The following is a 7,798-nucleotide window of genomic DNA, read 5'->3' on the forward strand; positions in this document are numbered from 1 at the left end:
TTTCTTTTCACATTTTAATCACTTTTTCTTAATTTAAAATGTTTTAAAATACTATTATGAAATGAAAAATGTGTTACAATAATGAGATTATGATCAAAAAAAATTTTTAACAAAGATTTAATTGTAAGTTAAAAAGTTTAACAAATAAAACCATATAGCATAATGTAAACTATTGATGAAAAAAATACTTACAACAACTAACCATTATCAATTTGTATATTTGTAATATTATCTTTATTCCTATTGTATGTTATTATTACAAAATTTTCTTTTACATTTTACATTGTTAATTTATAAATTAAAAAATATGTTGAAAGTTTAAACTCTAAAGTCTAAGCCTTAAACCCTATACCCTAAAGGGTTTAGGGTTCAATTTTGAAACACATTTCATTATTTTCAATGAAAACCAATAAAATGCAAATAATGAAATAGAAAAGTTATATTCTTATAAATAGTAAAATATGTATGAGAATATATATATATATATTTTTGTATTTTTATTAAGTTAATTGATAAATATAAAATATGTTTCAAGATTAAACCCTAAATGGTTTAGGGTATAGAATTCAATTTTAAAACATATTTTAGTATTTATCAATTAACAGAAAATTGAGGAAAAATAACTTTATTACATTTGATTATTGAGTGATGTACAATTAACAAATGAATGTTTTAACATTTGAGAATATTATTTGATAATGTATAACTAACAAACGAGTGTATGAGAATAATTATGAACAAAATAAAAGTTTTATTTGCAGCTATAGTTATGTATTGAGTATTTTTAATTTATATATATAACATTTGAGAATAAATCTATCTTATTGGTTGTCTTCTTTTATTTATAGATTAAAATCTTAATTATTTGGTTGCGTATTGATAATCTTATTTATTTATTTTTGATAACAATAACATATTTAGAGAATGATTTTTACGGAAAAAAATCCGTTTTATTTAATTATCATAATAATAAAAACTTGTTTGCACAAACAAGAAGAAATTGACTAATTAGTATTTTACATTCATTAAGAAGCTTTGAGATTTATATAACTATCAGACTCATAGAATTGACTATTCAAACGTGTTTTCTCCACTGTACATAATATATGAGAACTCATTCTTCTTTCTTGTCGATGCTTGACTTCATAGCTCCTGCAATCAAGTTTTTCAATTCAATACAAAGATAGACGCAATATGATAAAAAAAAATCAAATAAACTAAAGAGTATCATTAACCACACAACCTTTATAACACAGTAGCCATTCCAAGTAGCACAACTCCCAAATTAAACAAAACTCACGAATTGTAGACATAATAAAAATCCTATTTAAAAGTCTTTTTTTTTTCTTTTGTGCAAACTATTTGAATGTCTTTACTCTTTACAGCAATCTATGAACATTTAGAATATCCCCAACGCATCAACCATTACATTGATTAGACTGTACTAAAAAGATCACTCGGCGTGTTCACATGAGACCCGAGAAATTCTTTTTTTTTGTTTTTCATGTCAAATTACCAAACCCAACACACAAAACTGTACTTTTACCCTTTATTGGCTATATATTCAAAGAAACTAAGCAAAAACCTGATGAAGAAACTTACTTGAAATCAGGCTATATCAAGCTGGCTACACATTGTCCCATGGGGAGTCAGGAATTCAGCACTATATCTTAAATACATCTATGGAAACAAACCTGTATTCATCACAGAAAACGGTAAGTCTCTCAAATCAAAGACAAAATATCAGGAAATAGACCAGCAGAATCCATCTACAGGATGCTTACAAAGATCTGAACAAATCCAAAAACAAATCGAATTCAATAACAAAGAACAACACCAAACAGATTTTTTTAAAGATTCGTGTGGTTTTGTGTATACCTTTGACCTGTTTCCTGAAGTAGACAAGCTTGTGAGGTCATGGCGGATGATTTAGGAATCGAGATGGAGCTGCCAGTGATCTGAGACGGAAAGAGGAAGATGGTAATTCAAATGAGAGAGAAAGAGGAAGACGGTAACTAAACAAAACTTCATCAAATACAAAATTTCAAGGTTTGCTTACCAGCCTGTCATGAACTTCTTCGACGCCCAACCCCTAATGAACAACAAGCACTGTAAGTTTGCAGAAAATAGCTAAAGCATCAGACCACAATACAACATGAATGACCATAACATAAAGACTCAATAATCGACAGATTCTAACCAAAACACTTGGGATGCAAATTCATACTCTACCTAATCCCCAGAGGTCAAATTTTTATCAGCATATGCAGAATAAAGATCAATATATGTTTGGCTAATTCACACGCTAACCAACTTATCTAAAGAAGTGTTATTATGATTAGACTGAATCTAGGGTAAAACAAGTTCCAAGATTTTAACTAAGGGAAAACAAAATCTTTGAAGAATAAATCTTGAAAGAAACTATGAGCTTAATATCAGTCCAGTTCTACTTTTAATTTCACATGAATCTTGAAATGAGAAAACATATAACAAGATTCTAAATCAGGTGAAAAGAAAACTAGACCTCGTGGCTTCGAATTAAGAAGAACCATCGTCTTTGTCGTCGGAATCAGCCACGAGAGTCAAAAGCACTCGATCTCTTTCAAGATTGGCCATAATAATCTCCGGCTTCTCGTCTCCATCGCCGATATACTCAAGTCGGAGAAGAAGAAGAAAGAAAGAGAGGAGAAGAGAAAAGAGATGGCCAAACTAAATTAATAACCTAATCGATCTTATCTATCTTTTATTTTTTTTTCTAATTATTTTTTTTAACTATTTAGAAACATTTTAGAGGCAATGAAATTTTCATCTTCCCGATTACTCTAGGATAACGTTTTTATTTTCATCTATGCTATTATAAAACTAAAAATTAGGCGCCAATAAGAAATATTTTCGGGGTCATCATATCATAGCGTTTGTCTTTTTAAAAAAACTATAAAAAATTTCTCGAAACTCAACTATAGCAGAATCTCAAAAACGCTATTATATACTGCTATTGATACCCTTATTTCTTGTAGTGTTTGAAAAACTATGTGGCGTTTTTCGGATGCTGATAGTCTAAGTGTCAGATACTATCTCTAGAAAAACTGTTTCAATCGAGTACACAAAACTTTGGAGACAATCTTGTAGATAACTGAGCAAAGACTGATGGGTCGGAGATCAATCATATAAGTCAAGTTTGGCTGTTTTGGGATTAGGCAAATCTGAGTAAAGTTCCTTCATGAAACAACCCTTCCCGTCTTTTTTTTTTAATAATAATAATAATTTTCTAGTGGTCTCATACCCACTAACAACCTAGCCACCAATCAACAATAGCGGATAACCAAAAATTCCATTAAACCAATAATAATCCAACAACAAATAATCAAGTAAAACAATAAAGTCAAGAACCAAATTCCAACATCTTACAATGTTCTATCAACTCAGTTCTAGCAATCTAACAATAGCTAGACCACAATCAATCAAGCCTCTAGAACAACCTCCTCCTCATCACCTCGATTCCACAATCACACTTTGCCTTTACCTGCACCACAAACACATATTGAGATGCATGAGTATTGTCATAAACACTCAGTGAGGCCATCATCCCATCTACTAGGCTATACACACAAGCAACTGAGATTCCATTGTTAAGCTAAACAAACAAACACAATCAACACATCAAACCAGACAAAACTCAGTATCGGATAAGGTTGGTGTCGATCGACGCTGGCACAACATGGTGTCGATCGACACTGAGTTCGCAGACGCGAACTGCACGAATCCGAACGACGAACCTCCGATCTAAATCATCTCAAAACCATCCCAAACTCCTCAAGAACCTATGGGTAACATGAAAACAACAAACCCAAGCAAGCAAACACCACAAAAACCAAGGAAACAAGCAAAACAATAGAGATCTCAGGCTTAGATCAGCCATGGTCAAGCACTCACCTCTTTTGCAGGAGATTTGATTGAAAAACGGTGGAAACAACTCCTCAAGAAGCTTCTCCTTCGTTCCGAGCAACAACCTCCCCTTCCACAGAAACAGAAGTCACCAAAAACCACCAAGAACAAGCCAAAATCTCACAAGAACACTCTCATACACTTTCTCTCCTTTTTCTCTCTTTTTCTCATTCAACGGCGACCAAAAACATGTAACCCTTGACTTGGGTCGATTCTCCCCTTATATACCCGGTTTATACAAACCAAATAACCCAAACCAACCCAAAATCGCGTAATAAAATCAATCTGGTCAAACCAGAAAAGCTGGTGTCGATCGACATACCCATGGTGTCGATCGGACCTCCTGTAGACGGTAGTCACTGATTATATTCCGAAAGGAATAGAACGATGCTTCCACCTGTGCTGGTCCACCAAGCTTCTCTGTGTTATCCTGAAGTTCATTGAGGTTCCTTAAAACCAACCATAGATCATCTCTAACACTTCCAATATCAATTAGCTTGTCCCAAACAATCTAACATAGACTGCATACCGAATCACCATAGACACAGGAAATGAAAAAAGAAATTGATCCCAATTTGACTTTGATGTCTATAATATGGCTATTCGATCTGATAACTTCAACCTTATACGCTCCCTTCCATAATAGAGCCAAACCACCACTAAGTCCTATCGGCTCAACTATATGAGAGTGCTCATATCCCAACCCTTCTGAACATTCTTCACATAGGTTTTGGAGTTCTTCGTCTCCAGGAGGTACAAAAAATCAGGGAAATACTTACGTTTCATTTCCCTCAACTGAGGAATTGTCAAGGTGCCCCCCAATCCTTGGCAATTCTAACTCATAAAACTCAATATTGTGTCGTCGGTTCCTCATGTAGAACCACCTTTCCTTCACTAGTTTTGGCCATCTTTAGTGAATCTTCCATTACAGCAAAGGATTTGCGCTTGGACCGGACACCCTCTCCTACATCTCTGATCTTATCTATCACCCTGAATTCCACTGTATCTTGCTCCTTTCGTGCAGCCTGAGCTTTCCTTCTCCACTTGTTGGGACATCTTCGTTTGCTAGTATGCTTAGTTCTGGTCCCTGTGGAGCCAGCTGAGAAGCTAACTCTTGGATCCGTCGAACCATTACCATGCTTAGTAGCAGTCACAAAGGAGGTAGAAAAGGATTGAGCTGGCTTGGAGATCCTCGTCATTGCAACACCAGATTGTACTGCCTAGTGATCTCCTTTTCAGTTTCACTTATGTGGTCCCCTACTCCCTCAAAATAAAAAAATAGACCTTTCCCTTTGTCTACATTTGTGGTGAACTTTGGTGGCGCTTCCAAACACATCAAGGTTTTTTGTCCTTTAGAGTCTCCAGCTAAGTCCCACACAAAACGTCTGACTCTCTAAGCATGAATCTTCCTTTCTTTGGGATCAACAACATATAAGTATTGTCGCATTTCATCCATGACACTTTTGCAATTTTTGGTTTACCAAAAACCAAATCAATGTCAACATCTTCATCAGTTAAAACTCCATACAGGGGATGTCTTTGCTAATCTTCGCAATCAGGCGGCTGGGGATGATCTTAGCAACTTCAAAACCTCCCGTAGAAATTATTTGTCGGTTAGAGGGATTGAAAGGACAATGATCCTTATCATGAGTGAGGCGGTGATATTGATAGCAGCGATGTCTGATTCTCTCATACTCCAGACCAATTTTGACAACATCTCCATTATGGATTTGGACCTCCCTGAAATTCTTCAAAGGTCGACTAACATTGAACAGAACTCTTACCTATACATATCTTTGCTTTGCAGTTTCAAAGGTTCAAAAGCTACATCAGTGACCTGAACCAAATGCTCTGCAATCTCTCGGATAGTGTCAGCCGTATCATAATTAACGGGATATTCCTCAAACGGATCCAGAACGAAAGAATCTTCAAGTAGTCAAAAGGTGGATTTGCAACCCATCTCTCTATTGTCATGCTCCAGTCGTTAACAGAACAAGCTCCAGCCCCCAGAACTGCTTGTAGATCAGTTTCTGAATCAAAGATGAACTGAAACTTGTCATCTGGTAACGATATTCCTCTTGCTCGATTATACACTCGCCACATCCTTGGTATCTCTTGAATCATACTTGACATCTTTTGGTTCTCCAGATAGAGCAGGCGACCAATGATGTTACATTCATTTCTCACACTCGAGCTAAATCTAGGGTAATCCTTCAAGAAAATTGGATTTTTATCCTCTAAAGACATCTCTTTTAACACTTTGTCTAGAGCAGATTCCATTTTTTCACACTCCATGACCAAAAACCCAAAAGTCACTCTCTAAATATTCAGCGACGCTAAAAAACAACTACGCCGGCGACCCAAAATTGGATGAACTAGGTCTAAATCTATTGCTAAAATACAATCTTTCATCTGTAACAGAAAATATTCTACTCAAATCCGGCAAAAAACGTAGATATTTTCGGTATTCTCAGCTTTCTCAAAGGGTTTGAAATCTGAGAAAGAGGTTCCTAAGCAAAAAACCCATGAAAATCTCAGTAATAATTTATTGTGTCTTCATCCACATTCTAGAATATATATATGTATAAACAAAGTTGTAAAAAATTATACCTCCCTAATTTTACTCCCACCAATGCCTCCACGTTTAAAGCTGATTTACTTAATCCAAATTCTCTCTTAATCTTCTCTTTATTATCTTCATAGTATAATGGTCTGTCTCTTTCATCCCTCTATTTTTTTAAGTTCTTAAACTTCTAATAACAATCACCACTGAAATCCTTCTGAAGACCATGATCCTCATAAAGTTTTTATTTCTTGTGAATTATGATGATGGTGAGCCACATCATAGATTAAATAGAGTGGATCGGAAGCTATTCCGTCAAATGCAAGGTAATCACTATTTCATCTTCTTCTTTCTTTTTCTGAAATGTTTAAAGCAGTTTTAAAAAAAAAAAAATTTTGTCAACACTTTAATCTCCCTTCTTGCTTTTAGGAAGATGACGCAAAATTCAATATCAAACACCAACGACCATTACAAAATACATGATACCTTATCATACCATCATGAAAAGGTATAATCACTATCCTTATCTCACGTGTATCGCATTTTTTGTTCTTCTCTTTGCCTATTTAAGTATTGATTACCTTGATGGTCTATTTGTTTTGTCTATAGTCTTTCCTTCAAAACATGTAAAAATTGTCTTTCATAAAGCAGGTTTGACAATGAGATACAAAAGTTAGAGAATAAAAAGAAGGCAAATTAGGAATACAAGAAAGGTAAATGAAGAAGCATTAAAGGAAGCTCCAAGAAGAGCACATAGATAAACAGAAATTTCTTGGCGGTGTGCTGACACGACATGGATTTTACGCCAAAGGAGAAGCCTTTCAAGAATATTAACATGCCATAAAGCTCAAGTCTTCTCAACCCAACAAAACCTTAAGTCATGATGTCATAAATTATGTGTGGTCAACCGTCAACTTCTTCTACATTGAGTTGAAGCGTTCATGTCTTGGAGACTTGTTTATTTGGAGTTTTGTAATTTAACTTCTTGAGCTTTTCCAAAACATATTATATCTTTCATGAACTCTCTTTCGTTATTTAGTTCTATTTATTCAAGAATTACACCCTATCCTACTATATTAATTGAGAATTACAAAAAAAGAAACTAACCTTAAAAAGTGTTAAAATTTACATTCAAATGCTATTAGAAATAGTTAAATAAAAGATAGAATCAATGAGGATAATATTGATAATTAATAATTAATCATCTAGCCTAATTATCTAAGTAAGCAGAAAAAATCGCGGGTAACATGTATACTCATTAATCAGTCAATCGAACTAAGTTAAATACAT

General features: G+C 34.3%; 2 long non-coding RNA genes across 3 annotated transcripts; one reads left to right on the forward strand and one right to left on the reverse strand.

The window, feature by feature from the left end:
• Positions 1 to 928: 928 nt before the first annotated feature.
• LOC104780692 (uncharacterized) lies at positions 929 to 2,761 on the reverse strand. 2 transcript variants are annotated; one of them, XR_766797.3, is made up of 5 exons: positions 2,525 to 2,761; positions 2,060 to 2,092; positions 1,879 to 1,958; positions 1,603 to 1,694; positions 929 to 1,152 (listed from the first exon to the last, which is right to left on the reverse strand). It is a non-coding gene; the product is annotated as an uncharacterized LOC104780692 (long non-coding RNA). The 2 variants fall into 2 exon arrangements; XR_766796.3 differs by having other exon boundaries at positions 2,060 to 2,109; positions 2,525 to 2,757.
• A 642-nt stretch (positions 2,762 to 3,403) lies between these two features.
• Positions 3,404 to 7,529, forward strand: LOC104780693 (uncharacterized). The gene is made up of 3 exons (XR_766798.3): positions 3,404 to 6,834; positions 6,938 to 7,016; positions 7,160 to 7,529. It is a non-coding gene; the product is annotated as an uncharacterized LOC104780693 (long non-coding RNA).
• Positions 7,530 to 7,798: the final 269 nt, after the last annotated feature.

Source organism: Camelina sativa, chromosome 4 (assembly GCF_030686135.1).
Source record: "Camelina sativa cultivar CO46 ecotype springtype chromosome 4, ASM3068613v1".
Lineage (NCBI taxonomy): Eukaryota > Viridiplantae > Streptophyta > Magnoliopsida > Brassicales > Brassicaceae > Camelina > Camelina sativa.